A 224-nucleotide genomic window follows, 5' to 3' on the forward strand; every position below is an offset into this window, starting at 1 on the left:
GGCTGGGGGTTCCCGGACACCCGCCTCATTTATTCCTAAATTATAAAAATAAAAGGAAAAATCTCTACGGGGTTTTATTGGAACAGCGTCAAAAAACAACAACGGGAAAACCACCACGGAATCCCGGCGAGGAACCAACCCCGAGGGATATCGTAAAAAAACACGCACAAAAAAATCAATGATTCCGGGGAAACGGTGTCTCGTACCCGCTCCGGCCGCGGGGC

Source organism: Fulmarus glacialis, unplaced genomic scaffold (assembly GCF_000690835.1).
Source record: "Fulmarus glacialis isolate BGI_N327 unplaced genomic scaffold, ASM69083v1 scaffold29314, whole genome shotgun sequence".
Lineage (NCBI taxonomy): Eukaryota > Metazoa > Chordata > Aves > Procellariiformes > Procellariidae > Fulmarus > Fulmarus glacialis.